At 39.0% G+C, this 25324-nt stretch overlaps 1 long non-coding RNA gene across 1 annotated transcript in view; it reads right to left on the bottom strand.

Moving 5' to 3' along the window:
* Window positions 1–16127: 16127 nt before the first annotated feature.
* LOC128102020 (uncharacterized) overlaps window positions 16128–25324 on the bottom strand; it is a 97423-nt gene continuing 88226 nt past the window's right edge. Inside the window, exon 5 of the long non-coding RNA XR_008215300.1 lies at window positions 16128–16556. This is a non-coding gene — a long non-coding RNA (uncharacterized LOC128102020). The remainder of the gene's footprint in view (window positions 16557–25324) is intronic.

Below are 25324 nucleotides of genomic sequence, written 5' to 3'. Positions count from 1 at the left end.
CATTAATGTATTTTAGATAGTGAACTTTACCCAGCTTAATTTTATTTCCCTTTGATATTTCCATATTATTATTTTGTCAATGTATTATTTAAAATAGTATTAAAGGACCAATTCAAGAGTAAAGCAAACTATTAAATGAATTTCAAAATTAATTAAAATAAACTCAAATTAAATTGATTTTCCCATAAAACTAAAATAATTTAAAAGATCAAATGTGCTGTGAGAAAGAGTACATTTATAATACAAACTTATTTATTTTCAAGTAATAGGAATTATCAGAGAATAATGAGGTAGTGACACGGAACACGTGTAAAGTTAAACTCATGTGACTCTAAAGCTAAGGGAAAGCTTTGAAGCCACGGCATTTCTGAAAACTTCCTTATGTCCTGAAGTGTATGACAACGAGAAAACCAGAGGATTAACATCAGCACTTGCTTAAGGTATCTGGACGCTGTCAAACAGCAGAGCAAAATAGCTGCTGTTTGTTCAGCGTCCACATACAACAGCAACTGGGATAGAACACTGCGAGACAGGAAGAAAAGAAACAACCCCACAAGAAAACTGTGGCTGGGGAAGACACGTTTCAACTGCCTCCTACTAGAACTATGCAAGCTACACTGATGGGGGATCAGAAGTAAGAATCCCTGCGTGTGGCAGAAAGCAGTTAGGAGACTACTGTTTGCTTGTTTGTTTGTTTGTTTGTTTGTTTGTTTTTGAGACAGGGTTTCTCTGTGTAGCCCTAGATGTCCTGGAACTTGTTCTGTAGACCAGACTGGCCTCAAACTCAGAGATCTGGCTGCCTCTGCCTCAAACGTGTTGGGGTTAAAGGTGTGCACCACCACTGCCCTGCTCCAGAATTGTTTTTTTCTTAAATTCAACTTCAAATTCCTTAGATAAATGATCCCACACATTGTTTATTTTTTTAGTTTAAGAAATACTGACACCTTTTAAATTAAAACTGGATCTGTATAAACAGGTCTAAAATTTGTACTTCCACAAGTAAAGCCAACTAGGGATGATTTCGGCTTCTGCTGGATCCATGTGGCACCAATTCTACACCAAGACTTCTCTTCTCCAATCTTTACAAACTTGCAAAGCCATGAAACCCAGAATTTTGATAAGCAGAGCACATTTGGCATATTTTTTCAGAAAGTGAGCCACTGGAACTCAACAAGAGGAAAGTATTTATCCAGAAGTATGTAGCAAGTCTGCAACACAGCCAGAGCTGTAAAGTACCAGCCTTGAAACCGTATCACAATTAACAACGTGCCAACACTATCAGAGTCAGAGGATCATCGTCCAGACATGCTTCTCAAGACACACTTGGTTTACTTCTGCAGTCTCTAGATAACAGTTTCTGAAGCCAGTCACTGAAAGGCATAAGACAAACTTCGTGTTCTTTGGGGAGACAGCTAGAAATATGGTCCCAGAGTTCCACATTCAAGGCTGTACCCTACCTTAGCCATATGATCAAAGCTTTTCTCCTGCTCACACACTACTGAGCCAAATTTCCACAAGGCTGGGAGCAGGATTCACATCACCATTTCCCTCCAAACCTGCCCATCATGCTATGCTGTGCTTTGATTCTCAGGCTTTTCAAAGGTACGTGTGAATTCATCACGCCTTACTGCCTTTTGTGAAGGATGCCGGACTACACGACAACAAACCTGTGAAGTCCCTCGGTGTTATTTCTGGCTGGGCGCTCACGCGCACCGTAGTTCTAGCCAAGTCACTCACCCTCTCCACAGCCCAGGTCCTTCAGAGGTAAACTGGAGGTTGTCAGTTTCACCAGATCCTATTCAGGAAACACTGAAGTATGTGCCTGAAAGTTTCTGTAGACATGGGAAAGAATTATCATTACTGTTGTTGTTGTTTATGACTAATACAGCTGCAGAACTTGAGGATTTAAGGTCTCCCTGTGGATTTGACTGCGGCCTCCAGAACCTGAGATTTCATTTTAAAAGAATTCACTTTCCAGTCTGCTTTCCAGAGGTGACTGTAAGAACGTGTGCTGACAGACTGTTGTCTTCAGAGGCAATATCCAGACACACTAAGACAATGGCACAGCCTGAGCTGGGCTGACCCTTCCCCATTCATCTTAATGGAGTGTTAAACTTGAAGCCTAATTAGGTCCACTTAAACGCCAGCATTATTATACTTTTCTGTACTTATCTTCATACCAGAAACAATCAACTAATGGACTCATTTAATCTGTGTGCATGCAAGGGTCCCCTCCAGACACCCTGTCACTTTGATAGCCTGCATCACAGTCATAAAAGTGCAAGTTTTAGACTTGTGCTTTGGTTGTTTTTAATTATCCACACAATTATACTACTTTCTGTTACCTTGAAAACTTAGAGGCAAGACTGTATACAGACATATGTAAAGCTTTTAAGGCCTGAAGACTGATCACTATCCCATAATGAGAAAGTGATATCAAAGTTGCGGCCAGGATAACACACACAGAGATGTGTTAAATGAAAGATCCACTCCTGTCCCTTGACAATTTATGGTTTACCCTTTGCATACAGGCCCAGCTTCCCACATACCCTTTCTGATTTTATCATTGTTGCTTGAACTCTGTTTTAATTTTTAATTCCTACACTAAGCCTTGAACAAAAACAAAATTAGAAATACACAAATTTGCCCTTGTCTATTTTATACTTATATTTGCATTGAAGATCCAAATCTGGGCCCTTAATGCAAAGTTCTTGACTGCCTTATAAAATATCTCGTAAAAGCGCATTTATTTACTCTGGATTATAAGAGGATTAGTCTGTTTTCCCTGCCTTGTCTCTGTGCCAACATGGTATATGAGAAAATTTTGGGAAGTTTATCATGCAAGCTTGTGGGTAAAGTAATCATCTTTAAGGTAGGAAAATATATTATCCCACCACTCATACAGCTATCTTTAGCCACACCCACATCCCAGGCAAGGACTTAGAGGGATGTTTTCCTATGGTGCCTGTAATAAATATTCCTAACGCTACTTTAGTTTTGGGGCCCTTCTTAGATGTTCAGAACCATCTGCAGTGGAGTGAGACTAAGAACTTCTGTCCAAAGGATTGGGACACACAGTCCTTCTAAGAAAGAAGCATTTAAAAGCCGATCCATCATCTTCTCTCCCTTCCTCCTGGGGGACAAACTCTAAACCCCCAATACAGAGGAGAGGCAGAGAATGTTGGGTCCCCGCAGAGAGAGCCCCAGACCAGCAAGTGTGTATAACTCAAAATGAACTGTGATTGTGGGTGTTATATATTGCTAAAATATTCCTTTGCCTATACAGTCTAATCAACATCTTAATATACTTGCAACAAAATTTATTAGATGACATTCATAAATTAATTGTCACCACTGCCTTCTTTTAGCTTCAAATACAGGAGAGCCAGCAAATGAAGATGTGGCAGTCTGGTGTCACTCCTCATCTCTGACTCCCTTGAGTCTTCCCATTGTTCTTGGAGAGTGAACTGGTAACATCACAGGATGCTCTTTTCTACCAACAGAAATAGTCGGAGGGTAATTGTTGTCGTCAAAGCTCAGGATACCTTCCAGACAAGAACGTACATTTAAAGCCAATCCAGAGTCAAAATTTAGTTTTGAATCATTCAAGCAAGCAAGTGCTATTGCCCAGTTCAAGAAGAGGACAACCCAGAGTTGCTAAGAACTGACAAGCAAAAACAGCTGAGGAAAAAAAAATATTTCCAAAGGGGATTATACAAATAAAAATATCAGTTATAGATGATGTGAACTAAGCAGTCACTTTGAGCCTTTCTTTAAATTGATATTTGCAAGTACTCTTCCCCCCACTTCACTGCTGGGATCAAATCCTGAGTCATACTCTCAGCCTGCAAGCCTTCAAACGTTAACAGTTGCTCTGACAACATTAAAAGGCAAAGAACTAATTTTTACTTTAACAAAGACGTGTTTATTGTGTTTCCGCTAGAACAGTCACATGGTCCTAAATGCTGTCTGAAGTAGGAGTTTGTTCCTTACTTACAGACTTAATTATGCAAATTCTCAAGATGATCCCTAGATGCTGATGAGCTCCAGCAGAGACTGAGGAGAAAACATGGACCTTAGGGATCGTTGAAGAAAAGGGGTAAAATGGGAAATGGGCATGAAACAGGAAGTGAGGCTAAGCTGGAAGGACAGGTCACATGCTTGGGGAACCTGGTGAGCACACCAGCAGGAAGGCTCTGTTTGGCCAGTGCAAGGATTGCAAGTCATGTACGTGCATCATGACAGGCATGTCCACATGCGAGTCATTTGGAACCAGGAAAGCAGTTTGGCCGTTCTGTGACCTTCATTCCACAACACAGTCTTTCTGAGAACAACAAGGGTGGTAGAGGAAATACCTGTCTCTGAGAGCTAGTCTGAGGGCTAAAAACTAAACAAGGTCAGCTACGTGATAACCCTATCGCAGTAACCATACAGAGTAGCTTCTGATGTTTCACGGTTCACACTAAGCCATCTATATACAGCAAACAGTACTATTAACAGCCGTATGGATGTGCCCCTCAATGATTGTGTTTCTCTGAATGAGAGCAGAAATACAAATCCGACATTGCTTCACTAGGCATTTGTTCCTAAATGGCTCTCATGGCATGAGGATATCCTAGGGACATATATAAGTGATACAACCATGTCTAAGATAGTTTTCACCCTGGAGCCCTGATGTTAGGATTTAAACTCAGGACAAGACGTAGCTGGACTGTATTAATACAGTAAGAAACCCTTGTATTACAGCTGGTAAAGTGTCACTCACCCAGTTTTATGTGAGCATAGTTTTTATTTTCCCTTCTTCCCCTTGAAAAGCAGCATTGTTTTGCAATGAGGATAGCATTGTGGTTGACAAATCTTGCTTCAGATTCTAGCTTGACTATTTACTAATTCTGGTGTTAAAACAAGCCCTGAACCTCTTAGCTTCCATTTCCCATCAGAAAAATAAATTGATGCAGCCTCATAGGAGTGAGTAGAGATTAATTCAAAAAACATGAAATGAACCTACTCTAATGTAAGAACAACTTTAACTTTCTTCTCAATTCTTTATTCCCTCTGCTCTAATTTGAGTTATCAGAACATCATAATTATTTGTGTGTATCTCTCACCAGGTTCTATGCTTCTTGAAAGCAATAGCTAGAGCCTTTTATACATGATTCTCTATTGATCACTTCCAAAGCTTTTACTGTACAACACATTCACAAATTGTTGCTATGGGGAAGAAAAGGAGAGGGTGCAGTTCATTCACGATTATTGGACTATGCAGTTTGATTGGATCACTTGTAAAATGCATATGTAGAGAGAAGCTGGTTCCAAAGGGTCACAAAATATAGTCCTCCTAACAAACGTCTACAATCTGCATCCCCTAGAGTATATCATTTGTTGGAAATGAAAACTCTTAGGCTTGCTCTGGCCTGAGCAGAAGCTCTGGAGAAAGTCAAGGAACCTAGGCTTCAAGGCTCTGTGGGTAATTCTGATGCACTGTAATCTTGAGAACTTGGGACTTAGACTGTAGACAGAACTTTCTCTCCCACCTGCCTGTTCCCAAATAATTGACTTGGAGGCTTAATATTACTTATAGATGCTCAGCCAGTAGCTCAGGCTTATTACTAACTAGCTCCTACACTTAATTAGCCCATAATTCTTATCTATGTTTAGTCATGTGACTTGGTATCATTTCTTAGTACAACATTCTCATCTTGCTTCCTCTGCAGCTGGCTGGTGACTCCACCCTTCCCCTTCCCAGAGTTCTCTTAGTCTGGTTGCCCCACCTATACTTCCTGCCTGGCTACTGGCCAGTCAGCATTTTATTAAACCGATTCCAGTAACAAATCTTTACAGTGTACAAGAGCATTATCCCATAGCATTAGACCATTCACATCTGCCATGATGCTGACACTCAGCAAAGTAGAGGACTTCAGTAATACTTAGATTAATGTCCAAAGCATCACTGGACTGGCTTAACTTGAGCACTGCTTAGCATCCCATGTGTACTCAAATTCTTTGACTAAACTGAGTTTGTCTAGAGGACAGAGCATGGTTTAATACATCACTTGGCCTCCTTTTGTTTTTCACATTACTCTCATGTCCTCTCTCAAATCTACTTAAGATCACCAATATCTTCCCCTGGGTCCTGGTATCTTGGAAAAGAACTAACACATGAGTTATACTAGCCATGCTAGGTAGCATCATACACAGCACCCATTCAATTGCTAGGAGAAATTCCAAGTGTACTGTCATAGCCAAACAAACGATGATGAGTCTTTAACCCAACTGTTCAGTGAACCAAGCCTTGGCAGCCTCAACTTGTCTTCTCTGTAGATGATATTCTTAGCTACACAACTATGGTGTCCATATGCTTTCAGTTGTGGTCCTAGAAATACTTTGTATCATCCACAGCTAGTTTCAAAATGAGCACTTTTATATAAGTCAATGGTGAGTACATTAATGAAGAAGAAATCATTAAGTATGTATACCAATTCTGTGCTTTATGCTAAAACATAAACAGTTTTTATAGACTCACTTTTTATCCTTCAAATGTAGAATAAAAAAAAATTGAAAGTTGCTTTGAGGGAGCAGCTGTATGTGTAGAGTCAGGGCCTCTTTTTATGAACTGCCTAGCATATTTGTGCTGTGGGATAATGCTTTTATACACTGGTTTAATAAAACGCTGATTGCCCAGTAGCCAGGCAGGAAGTATAGGCGGGATAAGCAGACAAGAAAAATTCTGAGAAGAGGAGGTGAGTCAGGAGACACCAGCCTGCCATCCAGGGAGCAGCATGTAATGACACACAGGTAAAGTCATGGAACACATGGCAACATATAGATGAACAGAAATGGGCTGAGTTTAAATGTAAGAGCTAGTCAGTGGTAGGCCTGAGCTAATGGCCGAGCAGTTTTAATTAATATAAGCCTCTGTGTGTTTATTTGGGTCTGAGAGGCTGCAGACTTTCATATTTGCTGGTTTCTATTAAACTTTTCACAAAAGAAAGCATTAGTACTCTGATTAGAAGCAAAACCTGAGTGATTCATAGGTTCAGATGAAGAGCATGCAAAAGACATTCCAGGAAATGTGAATAACCCACTTCATCATCTCTTCTTGCTTACATTTGGAGATGGTGCATCTAAGAGAAACATTGTAGGAAGAATAAGAACACTGCTGCACAGTTGTTACTTAGTGTCGGCTAACATATTCTAGAACACTGTTTATTCTCATAAGAGTTTTTATTCTTATGGCTCAGATATTATGTTTCCTGTGTTGCAAAAGGTGAAATTCAAGAAAACAGTAAACCTGTCCCTCAGAGTCAATATTAGCAGAAGGACCTATGATGGTTAAGTACTTCCACAATAGTAATTCAGTTTTACAGGTCTATCTAACTTGGTTACCAAGGCACCTGCATACACATATAATACATTTTAATGTTAATAATCATTATTAACTTACAACCAAAAATTATTTTTGCTTAAGATACTAATATCAATGAGTTGAAGACATTAAGTGACTTAAGGTCATATTGGTAACTTGTATAACACTGAGAGCAGAAGCAGAATGTGGCACTAACATTTTCTCTATTAAGTACAGTTTTCAGTAATCCTAGCAAGTGGTAGAATAAGCCTTTGTTCATTAACACTTTGTTTAGAGCAATCCTTTACTCTCTTTACTCTGTCCTGATTGCATATCCCTTTTTAGCCAGAATAACAAATGACTTGTTTAAAATTGTTCACACTGAGAGTGCTATGAGAAACCACTCTCTAAAGGTTCGGGATTATCCCATACTTTTTTAAACTATGTTTTTTAATCATGCTGATATAAAATGTTGGTGAGTAGCAACAGTCGGGTGTGTTAGTTGTACATTAAACATGGTGGAACTTGGCAGGAATCTGTTCATCTGTATTTTGGTATTAACAGGTCAAAACTTTTTATGTATGTATGTGTGTGTGTTATAGAATAAATACTTTATTCAGTGGGATAGTGAGTAATTTTTACTCACATTGGTGAAATTCTAGTCAGGGAAATAACATATACACATATGCAAAGCAGCCCTGTGTACTGAGTTTCCCATCAGCCTGTGGTTTAAAAACTCCTTTGAGGCTTTGCTAAGCCTGGGGCCCAGGCAAGAAGAGCAGGCTCTCCAACCATCCCCTTAGATAGGTCAAAACTTTTAAAAGTTGTAATTTGAAGATGACAAATCTATTAGGAAATACTGAAGTGCAGATAAATTACTACAAGTTTCAGAAAAGCACTTATACGAAATTCCTTTTAAAATATTCATATATTTAATACAATATTAATTATACTTTTAAATACATGTGTAGAAGGATGTTTGTGGCAATGTTTTTCATAATGAAAAAATTACAAGCAAGCTAAATATCCAACAATGAGAGAATATGTTAATCAGTTACATTCTTCTTATTCTGAGTAATACAAAATTACTAGACATCTAAAATTTTTGTTTTTGAAGACAAAATGCTAGATACACATCATCAGCCATACTTTTAGAATAAATACAAAGCATATTTATAAAAAATATAAATGAAATTTGCAAGTGTGTTACTGATAATTGTTTCTGACTGGAATTTATACGTTATTTTATGAGTGACTCCTAATATTTTAAAACAGTTACCAGTGTCTACCATGCTCTTCACTGATACCCAAAGACAGACTAAATACTTCTGTAAGGAGTAATTTTAAGTAGGGAAATACATTTAGTATCAAACATAATAAATTCAATGTACTCACAAGAAAAATACTATTTAATGAACTCTCATTTTAGACAGGCAATATACTAAACACTTTAATCTTTCTGTGAAGTAGACATCATTATAATATGTTACAGATAAGGAAACTGACAAAATAACTATTTCAATATCACCTGACCAGTAAGGAATAGTGGAAAACTTAGTCCAGCATTTTCTATCTTCAGTGTTTCTGCTTTTAAACATGAAAAACAGTTGATCAGGATCCAGCATGAATGAACCATGATTTTTTTTTTTTTTTTTTTTTTTTTTTTGTCAAAGGGTTGTTTCAGGTGGTAGAGTCAAGGGATTCTTAAACTTTGTCCATTGTGACAGCCTTTGCCCAAGAAATTCTGAGGTATATTAGTATACATAATAGGTACACAAACCAAACATTTACTCATAATAAATAATAGAGAAATGAACTTTAAAATATGACTTAAATATGAAAGAATTTTTGAATATTAATGAGATAGATGTGCTTACTTTGCTTTTACATAAAGAGCTAAATCTTGGCTGAATATTTGATAATGCAGGACATACAGCATCTTCAATATTTTCAGAAACTGATAATTTGATCTTATAATCATCAATGCTTAGAATGCCACGTCTCAGAAATATGTAACAATGACAGAGGTCATTTTAGGGCCATTTCAGAAATCATAGAATTTCTGTCCTAAGTCCAAACTAAAATTCATTTTAGCAATTTTTTGACTTGTCAGCCAATCAAACAGTAATTTTTTAAATCAGAAATTCTAACACAACACAATCTGAAGATGCACTAACTTGAGACTTAAATACTAAGGAAAGGTGGTAGGAAAATATTAAATATAATTAAATCATTATGCAGAAAGCTTTGGGTACATAGCAAAGATGCTGTAATTGACAACACACAGGAATCTTGAATATAAGCCTGGGTGCTCAGTCCTTGGTAAGCTGTGGTGTGAGGGTACGTGCATGCGGTAGGAAGTGTCCATGCTGAATGTACAGGAACCAAGGACCAAACCTGAAATACAGAGTGGTACAATGCTTCTGGGAACACCGTGGATTTATTATGCACCATTTTGACTTAATATTAATATTAAGTTGGTACATTCAAAACTCTTTTACTGTTTCCAAAATTTCCACAACCCCCACATTCAGTTATCTGACCTGATATGTAGTGGTAACCTACAGTTTAGGAAGCTGTGAGTAGCACTTCTAATGGTCATTTATGTTCAGATGGTTACTGCATTCTGTGTACATGTGTGAAGCTAGGATCAAACCCAGAGCCTTGTACTGCTAGACTAACTCCCAGCCCTGGTTACTATCTTTTGACTATTGTTGGTGCAATTGTTGCCTCTCTCCAAGGTATTTCAGTTTTTCTATAGCTGGTAAAATATCTAAATTTCCATGAATGTAAACACTGACCAAAAATGAGGGCATGTGCCTTTTTAATCAACATACTTGGTCAATGTGTATATATAAAATATAAAATCTGTCTTTTAAAAATCCTTTACAAGGATTTTTAAACTAAACATAATGAAAATATAAACCAGAAAATTAGAATAGTCTTCCTAAAGAATGAAGAAAGAGACTTAGATTCACAGGAGATAGGTCTGTAAGAAAAATGTGGCACCTTTGTCCACTCTGACTCTGAATGAAAATGTGGGGGTGGCATTGGCAGCTCTTCCTGGAGTCCAGGTAGAACACTGAGTTCACTGATTAACTGAAACAATCTGGTTTTATACAAACTCACCTCAGATGCAACCAAGTGTGAAGACTATGAACTGCCAGGCCAAGGAAACTGAGCAAGCTAAGCTGAATATGTATGAGTGTATCACCTAAGATACCACGTTTCATATTACCTAGAAGAAACTTCTAGGTTCAAAGGATTTCCTTGGGAAAACTCTAGAATATGCAAACTAAAAAGAAAGTTTCAGAAACTGCATTTGACATAGAATGAAACAAAATATACAGTTTTAGCTCAGTTTGTAACACGGAATCATTTCTAGAAAAGCAGTTAACATGAAAGTAAGGTGAATTATCAGCTTACTCATAAGAATAATGTCACCACATTTAGATAGTCAATAGTCTAATACCCCAGGTCCAAAGGTCATCAAAGCATTTCCTTAGCCTGTCTTAAGTCACCTGTCTGTTTAGAATTTATATATTGAACCTTCTTTTATATATATATATATATATATATATATATATTCCTGCTCTTCAAGCTACCATTTTGTTAAAAGATAACATTCTTTAGTTAAGAAATCATGCTCCTTCCTCTGAGGCACCCTTGTATCAGCTGCCAAGGCAAGCAGGTGTCTGGGATGACTTCACTTGCCCATTGGAACACTTACAGCTATTGAAGTAGCTCAAAACATGATCACATCAATGACAGAAAGATTACTTCTAGAATTCCTTCTGAACTGAGTTGGTTCACTAGATGGGAGTGTCCTGGAAGCTGGCTTTAAGATTTTTTTAAAACGGAGGAAGACATAAGCCTTTTGAACATGAATGTAACAGAAAACCATAAAATCAAAATCAGCAGGCAATGTCATGAACAGAACCCACAATCAAGTATATAAAGTTTGTGCAATTTTTGAAAGTCATTAGTTTCATACTTTTATGTGAGCTCAACAGTCCAAATAAAAACATTGAACCTGTTTATACAAAAATAGAATTCTGTTACTTTCCTTTCAGACTTAATAATTCCATATTTAAAAAAACTGAAACTATATATGTAAATATTGTTTTAAATAGTTTTTTTAATCTCCCAAAAGTTGCCCCAAAAGAATCTTAAGAATTTAGATAATTTGAAGATGCAGAAATTACACCAACATAAAAGGTCTTCCTGATTTTTAGTCCTTACATTCATACTCACAGATGTTTAAACTCTGACAGAACACACTGTTCCTAGTAGGGCCACTTGGCCTCTGTTGATCACATATCAACTCTCCCCCAACCCCCTTAGCCCAAGACAACATGGCAGTATACAATTATTTGGTATAGCTTACTGAAATCAGTTTTTCAATTTTTATTATATGTCATACATTCAGAAAAAAATGTTCCAACAAAGTTAAGCTAAGAAGCTAGCTGCATGCATTTCCATATTTATTATTTCCCACAATGAGTGTTCTTATTTGTCTAGTCCACATTTGTCCAGAATGTTCGTTTTTAAAATCAAGAGGAGATATCTATCCCCAAATAGATATGGTCCCTACTAGTTGAAGTTATGGCTAGCTTCAGTAAGCCAAACAAGTAAGCTGCTTGTTAATACGATAACACATTTTCTTCAGCCCAGTTCTTTACCATTTTACTTGCTCACCCATTAAGGCTAAGGCCCCTCCAGCTGATGCAGAAGGAAAGAGTGAGGTGAGAGGCTGGTAAGAAAAGGTAGAGACAGAGGAATTGATTTTTAGCCCACCTTCTGATAAAGCTCCTAGGGAGCCACAACTCCACAGGTCATGTAATGTCATTAATATAAATCAATTTCTGGTTTTCTTCTAGAAAGCTCATGGCCATATGATAAAGTGAATTAATGAGCTAATGAATCTGTGTGCAACCCAATTGAATAATCCATTATTATTATTATTGTAGTATTTCTTGCTGATTTGAATGAAATACGAAAACCTAAATATAACTGGATAAATAAAGCAGCAAAAAGCGTCTAAGCACTAAGACTACATGCCACCAGCCAATTTGACTCTCAGTCGCTTCGCAACGGGAAGTTCTCTCAGGACACACGTATATTTGCCTCTGTTCTGGCCCCCCTTTTGGTAACTAAGCTCTTTTTTCCTGTATTTTACTTTCTTCTTGTTGGTTTTTTGGGTGTGGAAGTAAGGCTATTTGTTGGTTTGTTTTAGTTTGGGACAAGCAATTATTTCCCTTCCATATGCATCCTGGACAATCTTGGCACTCTGTCCATCAAATGTTCCATTCATTTCCTATCCATCCATCTTTACCTGACTCAAGTATAGGACTGTCTTCCTGGACAGTCTAGTCAGAGCCTTTGGCTCTGAAATAGGAAGCTTTCCTTGGGATGACAAGATACAGGAGCTGGGCACTGTGTCTGCCCTGGGACCAGGAGTAGACTCTCCTTTAGCTCTGTTCATGGATCCCCATAGTTCTGTTGTTCTGGAATTTTCTGAATGCTAGCTGTTTGTCTTCTTCCTTATGTATATGTAAGTGGTTACCTTATAGCTCTCCAACAACCTCCTTACTTACATATGTGGGTTTTTTTTTCATTATTTTTAAGTTGGCCAGTGCCCACCTCTAAACCCCAGAACACTAAAAGATACAAGGACCCTAATAACACAGATGGAAGGAAACTTACATCAAATAAATCATATTCCCTTGCTATCCAACAAGGATGTCAAAATATCAGCATGGCTCACTAAGACTCATTTTAGTTTTATTACTTATTTTGGAAATGATGATTTTAGCATCCAACAGCCATTCCATATACAAAATAATAATCAATGTAATGAGATTAGAACAATAGCTGCAGTTTGGGGAATGTCCCATAACTCAAAATCTCCATTTCCTTGCCTAGGAAAGGATGTAATTATTAAAATAAAAGATCTGCAAAAAGGCCCTCTCATCATGATGGCTCCTGAGTTTTAAGTTTATATAGATTGAATCCTACACCAACTAGTAGTTTTCCCCTAGTGTCAAGGAGGTTTGGAAGGAATACGCTCTCTTGTGTTTACATGGTAAGTTAATACTAGACCGACCCAGGATCAGTCTGGGCAGTAGTGTGACATTCTCCCACAGCTTTGTAAAATCTTTTTTGTGATGGAAATAAGAGCCAGTTTCTGTACTTGCATTTTCCCTCTTCTGTTCTCCTTCTGTGAGATAGAAAAGAGTAAGTTATAATTAGAATCAAGAAAATACTGCAAGGATAAATACAATGTATCCTGTTTTTATAAAAGGTCATTCTTTCAAGCTATCAAAGCCATTTAAACAAATACCTAATTGATGGTCACAGCCTCTGTAGGAGTGACGTGCTCTGCCCAGTTTATAGATGAAGAAATCAAAGAGTCAAGAGAATTTCAGCTGGCCATTGTAAATCCCTGAGTAAGAGACTCAGAGCATAAACCCTTTAGAATAGTGTGTGTCACAGTGCCAAATTAGCTCAGTTAGTTGGACATTATTTTAATCTTGACCCAGAAATGTGTGTAATACATTTATAATGAAAACAAAAGGAAAGACATATTCAAATAGCAAAGAGTCAATCCTAAAACAAATAGCTATTACAGTGGATTTCAGAATAAGTTCTTTGGTGACTCGCTGATGACTCTGTGAAAACCCCATCTAAGTGCGACAAGTCTAATTTACTGTACAATTACAGAACACTGGAAGAGAGTCTCCCCTTAAGACCAAGGTATACATACTAATAGACCCGAGCTGATGGTGAGGATCATAACAGCATGTCACTCATTTAAACCGGAAGCTTACTCCCCTGCAGCACCATGAAGAGTGGTCCAGAATGAGAAAGAACACTTAAGTGCCTTTTGTTCAGGACACAATGCCAGATTAACATTTAATATCATTGGCTTTCTTATTTATTAAAAAAAATAAAGTAGCAGTTCTTGAGTACTTGCTGGATCCTATGCAATCCACTCCAACAAGCCAATCATCCCAGAATTTCCAGAATTCACTCTGTCACTTTGAAGAATCTATGGACCCCAGGGAACATTGGGCCGTGAAGGAGCTAAAAGCCTTCCCTGCCTGTCTTCATCAGTATAACCTTTATTTAATTTTCCGTTGAGTTATTTTCCAGAACAAGTGAACTTCTTCAAGGAGATTATCATCTGTCATTGACGATGGAAAGTTTATATGTCACACCAAAGTAAAGACCACACCTGGTAAGACCCCAGTGGAGTATTTCTAAATGCCATTGAACTTGTGAACTACAACCAAGGAGACACAATAGTCATGAGCCATCAGAGCAGGAGAGAAAGAAGCAATACAGGACACACCTTGAAGGCATGAGACAGAGAATTAAAGAATTAACATCTTTTGAGCACCCATCCCTTACAGTCAGTTGATCACATCTTAGATAATATTTGGCTATTCCATTTAGTGACATTCATCCTTATCCACCTCAACAAAACACTGAGCAACCAATCTGATATGCCATACATTTTATATATGTTCATCATTTGTCTCCCTCTTCTAGAATGCAAACTACTCAAAGTCAAGAAACCAGGATTGCTAGTCTCACCTTGATAGTTAAACTTGCTTCTCTTCCCAGCTGAGCCAGTGGGGAAAGGGAAAACGTGATCAGAAGAAGCCATCTGATGGTGTCCCATGCTTCCTGGTAAGACTGTGGCTTCTGTTCACACCAAACAAACACAGCTTCTTGCCTACTCTTGGCATCTTAAGTCAGCTCATCTCCTTACCACAGGCAGAAAAGTCTAGAAAAGGACAGACCTTACCAAGAGAAAAGAAAATGTACAGAACAAAACCACTTCCAGAGGAAAAATCTAGAAAAAGGAGGCAAAGCACTAGAGTGCCTCACTGTGTTATTCAAGTGCGAAAAGCATGGCCTCTGGAAACTTCTTAGATACTAGAACTTTCGCTGTGCTACAGACCCACTGAACCATAATCAGCATCTTAATAAGGCCCTTAATTGATGCATAGTCATTTTAGAGTTTCCACCTTTAAACAAGCCAAACTGAAGAGATGGCTCATCAGTTAAAAGCACTGGCTGTTCTTCCAGAGGACTTGGGTTCAATTTCCAGTACCCACATGGCAGCTCACAACTATCTGTAACTCCAGTTCCAGGGAATCCAACATTCTCATACAGGCATACATGAAGGCAAAACACCAGTACACATAAAATAAAAATAAATAAATCACTAAGGAAAAAATGTTTTTTAAAAAAAAGCCAGACAAGAGGTAGACAGATTTCTGTGAGTTTGAAGGCAGGCTGATCTATACAGTGAGTTCTAGACCAGGCAGGGCTACACAGTGGAAGAAGAGGAGGAGGAGGAGGAGGAGGAGGAGGAGGAGGAGGAGGAGGAGGAGGAGGAGGAGGAGAAGAAGAAGAAGAAGAAGAAGAAGAAGAAGAAGAAGAAGAAGAAGAAGAAGAAGAAGAAGAAGAAGAAGAAGAGGAAGTTGCTGTCTGAACACATGTAAAATAAACTTTGTCATATCAACACTATCACAGTATGTACACCAATGGGTATCAGATAGGCCATCTTAACAGTCAAATCCTTCTACCTTCTTTTCATCATTAGGTACCAATTGCTATGAATTATGCACCAGGGACCCCATATTCTGTGTGTGCAGGGAAACGTGCTGACATGCTGGGCAGATGCAACAGGGGACTGGAGGGCAACCCATGCCATGGGGACATGGCAGCAGTGGGGTGGTGGGTGAACATTCACAAGCCAGAGGCCGCATCCATGTGAAAATGGTTTATTATAACAGAGAGATGAAAAGAAAATAGGAAAGAGAGAGAAAAGTGAGGGTCAAGGGGTGCACACCTCATGAAAGTGAAGAGAGAGAGAATGAGGAAGGGGAGGCCCCAAGGGGCTGGATTTCAAGGGGTGGGTCAGAATATTAACATTCCTCCATGCTGATTATTATAAAAAGAGGTGAGTGATAAAAGCAAGTGGGGAACAAGGGCACTGAATTCCCGAGACTGAAGTGGGGAAGGAGGAACCGGGAGTCACACACAGTAGTCAATCTCAGGAACGTTCCTTGAGGGAGCTGAGGAGGCAGGGAGGCAGGTTGCAGCAGTGGTGTTCCAGGAAAATGGCACGCCAAATCAGGAGTATAGAAGCCATGGCATCTGCTGTTTCTCTGGAGGTCAGGCTGGAACAGTAAATCTGCAAAATATGCTCAAAAAATAGGTGGGGTCAGAATGGGCTCTGGAGATTGTTAGCTTTCATCAGACCAGATTTCTTGATTCAGTAGCAAAACTTTTCCCAGGAGCCTGTAGGTATCTGTAAGACAGCTAGAATGGATTTACATCATGTCAAAAGGGTTAAAAATCCATTTACGGACTCTTAACTCTTTGTAGTCAATGTCCTATCACTTTATCAAAGCTACATTTATCAATATTAAAACTTTGAACCTCTGGAATTATATCTGAAACCAGTCTATCCTGTACCATGAAGTCTATGAATGATGCACACCTGTCTGTAATTGGAGAGCGTGTGTGTGTGTGTGTGTGTGTGTGTGTGTGTGTGTGTGTGTGTGTGTGTATGATCTTGGGGTTGGGGCTGTTAAACTGATACCTTAGTCATCAAACATTGTTAGATCCAAGAAGGATAAATTTAAGAAGTAAGACAGCTTTCCAGCTACCTTGGCAGCAATCCCAAGTCTCTCCCTGGTCGTTGGGGACAGAAGACCCAAAGGCAGCACTTGTTCAGCTGATAGGCCCAGAAGATCTGACAAATTTTTTTCTGTGGAGTAGAAATTTGGAGAGACTGACCCACGTTGACTTTGCACTATGGGGCAATCGGTCCTCCGTTGTTCTACTTATTCACAGTCTGGACAGGATCTCAGCTTCTCACTGCATGGCCAGCCTTGCCATGAGCTTCCAAGTTCTTCTGCGGCCATCATCTTCTTGGGGGAGATACAGGATGCTGCCAGGAATTGACATGTCTATCATAAAAAGCTATTATATTAAATGTCATATTCTCAGATCTCTACAGGTGTTTGAGGACTTGTGGAATAGCAGCGCTGAGGCCCCCACTCCCCCGACTAGCTGCCAAGTGAAAGGGGTGGTGGATGAGTGGCACAAATCTCATACTGCTGGGTCAAGCCAGGCGGAGCACAGACCCGCACCCTCACCACGGCCACTGCACCGTGCCATAGCCTGGGGGAGTCCCTCTCTCCCGCTACTTCATTGCTACTCCATTTCTTCTGAACTCCAATATATTAACTGTAAATGTTTCCCAACAAACTTTTCTCTGTCTTTCTTTCACAAAGTCTATTTCCTATGTGTGAATGAAATGTATGATTGATGTGGCCACCTGTACTTCTTTCTGACTGACTTTTAAATACTTCACTTTATATGTTACTTATCTGTTCAGTTTATTTTGGGGGGAAAAAAAAAGAGAGCAACCAAGGAAAATTTAAAATCCTTTGAAAATGCTGAGTTTGTGACCCAAAGCATATCAGAATTGTATTAATATTAAAATCTGAAATTTATAATTTTTTTTTTTTTGAGCTGAGGATCGAACCCAGGGCCTTGCGCTTGCTAGGCAAGCGCTCTACCACTGAGCTAAACCCCAACCCTGAAATTTATAATCTTAATATCACGATACTGCCTGCATGTGGTTCTGCTGATGCCCCAGAGAGGAATGGATACTCCAGGCCCTGCCCACGTGAATGGCGTGACTAAACCTCCATCCCAGCCAGATGGCTCAGTGCCGCATGCCCCGCCCATAATTTGAGTCAGGAAGTGACTTCCCAGGGCCCTTAGTATAAAGATAGTGGTGAGGTCATATGATCTGTCCATTTTGATCTTATTTAAGATGGTGGCTTGACCATGTGATTGCCCTTATTTAAGATGGTGGCTTGATCATGTGATTGCCCTTATTTAAGATGGTGCTGCCTGACCACATGATCGCCCCTATCAAATATAGCACCTGACCACATGTTCATGTGAGGAAATGGTTTATTATAATAGAGAGACAAAGAGAGATAGGAAAGAGGGAGAGAAGAGAAAGGGGGGGCTTAAGGGGTACACACCTCTTGGGAGTGGAGAGAGAGAGAGAGAGAGAGAGAGGAAGTGGAGGGTTTTTTCCTTTCCCGTCAGGATGCAGGGCAGCCCCAAGGGGTGGGATTTCAAGGTGGGTCAGAATATTAACACCAATAACATGAAGACACAGTGCAGCCTAACAATTCTTATCACCCGAAAGAAGTCAAAACCCCTAAAGTATTGTGTTGTTTTTAAAGTTAATTCTTATTGCATAGACAACGGATAAATCATTCAACAGCTACCTCAAGCTTTAGAGCATAAGCACACTGATGGCCACTGCTTGATCACAGAGAATTTTACAAACATTTTTGTATTATCGTGATGGTCAAAAATGTGTAGCCGTGATGCCTGTCCACAAAACACACAAAAATATTTTAATATGTTAATACTTAACAGACAAGTGTCTTTGAGATAAAGTGCAGAGCTTAGAAGGAAAAATTTAATGACTACTACTGTATTTTGAAAAAATAAACACAGATGTATTTAGACTCTGGTGTGTGCGAGTGTGTGTATTACATCCTTCCTTAATTTTGAAAATTCAAAACTCTCATCTATCCCACTCTACCTATAACTAGCAACGTAGGTAAAATAGAAATAAAATTTGCCTTCAATAAAACAAGCAGTTACCTTTTTAAAGAATTGGAGATAGTAGATAGTGAGTTATTTTGTCTAGTTATAGGGAATAATAAGTCTGCAGCAGTCATTTGTTTAAATTGATTAAACAGCATGCACATATTTCAAAGATTATGGGGCTCTTCCTTGGAACTCTCTTTTCATCTTTAAAAGAAAACAATGCTGACGGGTTCCTTTTTCCCATACTCTACACTATTTACCACCCTCCTTGATGTGAACTTTGCAGAGACAGAGAAAGCCTGCCAAGGTTTCAATGTCCTTCCTTTAAGACTGCTCTGGTGAGCCTGTAAAAACGCATAAAGAGTACTTCTTGGAAAATTGATAATGTCCCCCGTTCAGTATTTGTGTATTAAGGACTGTCAGTTCCGTTTAGTGTACCCATTCATTGGACTCACTGTTAATCTGCATGCAACTGATTTCTGAAGAGCAGAGTGGTCAGAAGTCAAAGTTAACATAACAATTCCTTTTCTACAAATAACAGCCAAAGATGTTATGGGCCCAAATTTCAAAGCAAGTTACTGCATTTGCAAGTTTTAAGTCACACTTGGCAGTTTTTCCAAACACAGTGGTCAGGAACTGGAAAAAATAAACATGTGTTTCCAGGATTTTCTTTTCACATGCTACACAAAACGTAATGTTACCAAGATGATTTCACTCCAGAGAAGTGCTTCGTAAAGAAGAAAGCTTTCTGTTTGTGTTAAGGTACGTGTTACGAAATCATGTTAAGAAGCGAAATAAAAATTGCTTACACGGTATAAACGAAAGTTAAACTTCCCCAAAGGGATTTCTTGAAAAATCCGATTTACCTATTCATTCAGTGATGGTGTGTGTTTTAAATCTCATCCTTCAGTTCACAGATCTGTCTTCTAGGTGCCTTACACAAGACGGAAAACAAAGGCCTGAATCTACATTTGAGTCTTGAGCAGCACAGGCTGGTACATTCCCATTTTGCTAAAAGAATAACTGAGGTAAATTTATGTCTTCCCTTAGGCTTTCCAAGTTTTCCTCCTACTAGGTGAATGAAAACTCACAGGTGTGGCTCTTATTCAAGAGAGAGGAAACAGTCAATCACAGAGCAGGATTTCGGCAGTTCATAAAGCCGCCAGACCCCAAATAACTAATCAGCCAGGTGGCTTAAAGCTCCTCTACAAACTGCCCACCCTAGTGTAAAGTGCTGCTCCCATTAAAATGTAAATCTCATACCTTGGAGGAATAACAATGCCAGCCATCAGCTCAGTAGGACGGATTTATTTCTCAGTCTCCTAACAATGACCTAGACCCACAGAGACTAGGGTCCAGGGCAGAAAGTGACTGTGGATAATAAAGGGGGAAAAGTACTCAGTGTAGAGACTTAGGGAAATTATACCCGATAGTTGAGACCCTGGACTGCTAAAGATGGTTGTAGGGCCCTGCCACTTGAATGACAAGGAGAGGGTACAGAATGGTAAGAAATAGACCCATCCAGGCAGGATGGGCACCATTAGGATGTTTTCAGGAGAAAGGGTACTTGTACTGAAGACTTCAGAGACACAAGGGGAAAAGTCTGTCTCATGACATGACTCCTTGATGTTTACCCAGAGTCAGAAAAGCATGTGCACAGGAAAGCCTAGACAGAGATGTTTTTAGCAGATATAGTCTTAATTGCAAAGCTTGGAAACAACTAAGTTGAGGGAATAAATCTAGACAGAGGAACAGTATTCATCATTGAAAACACATTAGCTATAAAACCATGAAAAGCCAGGAAGAACATTTAAATGCATATCGATAACCAAAAGAAGCCATATGAAAAAGCTAGCAACTGCATAATTCCAACCATAGGACATTCTGAAAAGGCAAGTGTCAACATTGAAGACAGTGAAAAGACTAGAAGTTAAGAGATGTGAGAGGAGAGGACAGTAGGAGCCCAGAGTTCTTAGGCTGTGAGACTAAACAAGGCACTACAGTGAGAGATATAGGTCAGGGTATATTTGTCAGCCCATAGGGTGTGCACCATCAGCCAGAAGGAACCCTAAAATAAAGTGTGGAAATGAGGGCACAATAAGGTGGCAATGTAGATACATACATTATACCAAACGCATTACTCAGTCTTGGGGAATGGATAATGCAGAAGGAAGGGGAGCTATAGGAACTTCCTGCACTTGTATTAATTTTGCCACAAACATAAAACTGTGCTAAAAAAAATGTTATCTATGTTTAAAAGAAACTATTTAATCAGTCTGGGGTTGTCTCCACAAAAATTTCTGTTTTGTTGTTGGAGGTATTTTTGTTGCTTTTTTTGTTAACTGATAATAGTACTTTGAGATTTCAATGGTACAGAATCATTTACTACATAATGATCCTCGTATCTGTGGATTCATAATACTATAGTGTTGTGCCCAGATCGTGACCCCCAGAGAGACCACCAAAGACGAGCATGCCGGAATGCAAAAGCAAGGTTTAATTCTGGGATATCCAAATACAAGCCTAGGCAGGGACTTCGTCCAATACATCCAACGCAGCGGAGGCTGAAGGAAGCGCCCGACTGTCTGCAAGCTCAGTTTTTAAAGGGAAAATCACAAGGTTACATCATTTAGGGGTGCTAGTACGGGTACAATTCTGATTGGCTCGCTTCTAGGGGCTTCTAGAAATTACTTCTAAGGGAGTGGTTGCCCGCCACCATTTCTCATTGGCTGCCCTCAGGTGGGGGCATTTTTATGGTCAGTTACCCTGGAAACCAGGGAGATGACATTCCATAGTCTGGCAGGCATTACCTCATGACTACCTTGTGACTCTGTACTTTTATACTTCCTGGTTTCTGGAATCTGGACTGACTTGTTTCAGTAACTATTGGCCTATTCCTAGAAGGAGAAATCTTAGGCCTTAGTTTTTGGGTGAAGGCATTTTGGTCTTATTTCTAAGATAGCTCATTTTGGTCTTACAATAGGAAAGCTGAGAATTATCTATCACTCAGTGACCATAGTCATCAGAACACCATGACATAACGCATCTCTGGTACTGGTGATGCTAGTGTAGATAAACATAGCATGTATGTTACATATGATGCATAATGCATTGTAAGGATAAAAGATTATGCAACTGGTATCTGTGTTCATTTGTTTTGTTCTGTTTTGTTTTGTTTTCTCTATTTGGGGGTATATTCCTTTTACTTAGAAAGCATAAAAGTGTGATGCAACGTTGCATTCTGTGTTACATCAGAAGCACCCAGACCCATTTTGTTTACCACCACTCAATAACATCAAGAGGCCATCTACTGCTCAGCTGCCTTTGTGAAGGCCTAGACTTAACTTTACAGGCTCTACCTTAGGGAAATGATCACCATCTCAGACCACCTTCTGTACTCAGTTCCAGAAAAGACCTCAGGAATGTGCCATGACAACTGGAACAGATACAGAGCAGTACCCTCCTGCAGACATCCTGTCTGCAGTTTAGGCCCTTGAAGATATCTAGATAATCTTGCTGAGCAGTCCAGATCCTGTTCAGTGGGTTGTGGTTCCCTGCCAAAAGTTTAACCCAATGGTTTCAAATGTGGTTTCACGCCCAAAGTCTAGACCAATAGTTTTTTAAAAAAATTACCTTGCCCCTTCTACCCAATCCCAAGTTACCAATTCCCAGCTTGTGGTTTTTCCCTATAAAAAACCCTCTACACCTGGGCTTGTGGCCACCTCCACATTTCCTTCTATCTGTCGTGTGGTGGCCCAGGTTGAACCTGAATGAAAGGACCCTTATGTGCTTGCATTGGAAACCGGCTCGTTGGTGGTCTCTGGTGGTTTCGTGAAATGGATACAACACCCTGAAGTGGCAGCTTTGCTCTGACATGCCCTTCTGCCAGTGTTCTATCATTACATCCCACAAACAATGGAACCAGCTAGCCATGACCTGAAACCTCTGAAAAAGTGAGCAAAATTTGATATTTCTGACTTTTAAGTGGTTTTTCTTGGGAATTTGTCACAACTATGAGAAGTTTGGCTAAAATAAAGAATTTGTACTGCCTTTCATGAAGATCTTCAAGACCGAGATTATTTCCTACATTAGAACATCATTATGAAAATGAAATACATTTGAAAACATCAAGAAATGAGGGCAGGGACTAGATGGATGGCTCAGCAGTTAAGAGCACAGACCACTCTTGAGTTGGTTTCCCAGCAGCCATGTTGGGTGACTCACAACTGTCTGTAACTCCAACTCTGGGGGATCCAAAGTATCTAGTAGCAATGGACACCTGCACACAAAATTTTCTAAATAATGAAAAAAAATTAATAAAAATTCAAAGAGATGAGGGCAAAAATGGAGAACATTTAGATGAAAAGGGGAGGTCACGCTGAATGACTGGCCTGTACAACCTAGATTTGAGTAAGGACACTCTGATACTCAAACAATGAAGCTATCTAATGAGCTACTCAGAATCCATCCCATTGTTAGGCTGTACACAATTATAGTCTCTCCCAAAGAGAGAATAATATGTCATCCCCTGCATTCTTAGAATTCTCATAAAATAATATGTTCAACTAGGTGTTCACAAATTTCCCCGAAATCCATCCAAAACTCTGAAACTAGCTAATTTTATTGCATGCTAGGTCAGAGACTTAGTCGAGTATTCTATCATGTTTTATCATATTTCATCCCAGCAAATGCCCAATAAGACTATACTTATCACCCCATCTATGTAGAAATAAATGTAATTGAAGGGCTTTTTTTCCCCATAGCTGTTACATTTCAGAATTGGGACTCTAACCTAGGCTGATTGCAAGGAGCATATATGTTGTTAACCACTGTCTACAAAAGAATGCAGTTTTGATTAATCATGAACTACAGCTAAGCACTACTCATACAAGAGCAGGCCTATCTCTCTGCTCCCTACCTCTTACTTCTGATGTCAGTGAAACTGTTAGAGGCAGTATGGAGAGATTACACAAACTATACCTGCACTAGCACACAAAGAAAACACCTAGGTCACGGTCCAAAACTGACCCCACATGTATGTCTTCTCTACCACGCCAGAGGAGGCAGGCAACAGTAGAGATTTTCTGCAGTTACTTGAGAGTAGAAGACATGGACCATGATGGATCATTGCCCCAGAGACCGAAAGATGAGCTTAGTTCAGCATAAATATGATGTTGATGGTAGAAAAAGAGAATTCCACAGTCAGCAGAGGTTCAAAATGATTGGCACACATGCACATATGTAAGCAGATATTTGGAAATGAAGAGTAAACTGGTCAGATATGAATAAATGAAACATAAGACAAAAATAATGTCCAAATCCTTTAATATGTCACAAACATACACACGAAAAAAATAATAAAATAAAATAAAGAAAAGAAAAGCTCAATTTCCCTTGAGTTCCAACTTTCTGGTTCCAGAATACATATTTCTTTCAGGTCAATTCAACAAAGCTTTCCTCTTATTATCTTAGAAAATCATCAAATCTAATCTGTGTAGATCAGAATGTCCTTCCCATGCTGGGTATGTTTCTTCATGTAATTTCCATATTTCAATGAATGAAATAATTCACCAAAACCCAAAACAAACAAATAAAATATAAACCGTATATATACACACACAAAAACAATAACACAAATGTAATTCTTCAAATCAACACTTCACTCCCATATTTAAATTTTCACATGTCATGGTATTCAAGCTTGTAATTATCTTCTTAGTCACTTTATCATCCACTGAGAATGTGACAGTAGCTTCCCGGCTAATCCATTACCTTTACTTTCAATGCTGTCTCTAAGCCTCTTTCCAAGATTGCCAAATTGTTATTTTAAAATACGCATTTACTGATCTTTTAATCAAAATCCTCTGTGTTTGCTCATTTCTTTCAAATATTGTACAAACTCTTCAAGATGTCATAATAAGGCCTAATTTCACATAACCTCCTTCTAAGCACAGTAACACCAACGCGCAGGCACATCTGTTATGGAGAACTTTGCCAGCAATAACACATACTGTAGATCACAGAATCTCATCCTTTTCCATAGACCCAGCTAAGCCACTCCTCCAACTGGAACATGGCCTCCATTAAGATCCACTTTATATGATTTAATTAACATCACCTATTTTTCCAAAATTTCTCTGAAGACTCCATCTCTATCAGCAGTTCTCTACTGCTAGAAGATCAAACAGGCCCATTACATGCTCACTAAAAGGGGTATCCAAAAGCTAAGAAGAGAATTAAATGCATTCTTTTTTATTTGAAAGCAATAAAACCCTTACGCTAGGTAAACCAAAACTTTGTTGGTCTTCGTTG

The sequence above is a fragment of the Peromyscus californicus genome, unplaced genomic scaffold (assembly GCF_007827085.1).
Source record: "Peromyscus californicus insignis strain IS unplaced genomic scaffold, ASM782708v3 Scaffold_7__1_contigs__length_154581171, whole genome shotgun sequence".
NCBI classification, from domain to species: Eukaryota; Metazoa; Chordata; class Mammalia; order Rodentia; family Cricetidae; genus Peromyscus; species Peromyscus californicus.
Note: the sequence above shows the minus strand (reverse complement) of the source record. Positions and strands in the feature narration are given on the sequence as shown.